We start from the raw sequence: 440 nt of genomic DNA on the forward strand, positions 1-440 counted from the left end.
TATAAGAAAATTTTTTTTCCGGATCGATTTGAGGCAATTTTTTTTCGGGGCCCAAAAAAAGGCAGTGTATAACCTTCCTTTTTTACCAAAAATCGACTACACCAAAATTTCTCGGGAAAACACTTTTTCTTATTAAGTTGGGTGCGTAGAATCCAAATCAATTCGTACTTTTTCGATCAGACTTCTCAATCAAAAGTTATAGACTAGAAACCAATTTCGAAAAAAAATTGAAAGGGCTGTAACTTTTGAACTAGTAGCCCAATCTTGGAACTGTTTGAAATTATGGATTCTACACTCTACAGGCCACATTCTATAAGAAAATTTTTTTTCCCGGTCGATCTGAGACAAATTTTTTTCGGGGATCAAAAAAAGGCAGTGTATAACCTTCCTTTTTTACCAAAAATTGACTGCACCAAAATTTCTCGGGAAAACACTTTTTT

The sequence above is a fragment of the Photinus pyralis genome, unplaced genomic scaffold (assembly GCF_008802855.1).
Source record: "Photinus pyralis isolate 1611_PpyrPB1 unplaced genomic scaffold, Ppyr1.3 Ppyr1.4_LG8, whole genome shotgun sequence".
Classification (NCBI taxonomy): domain Eukaryota; kingdom Metazoa; phylum Arthropoda; class Insecta; order Coleoptera; family Lampyridae; genus Photinus; species Photinus pyralis.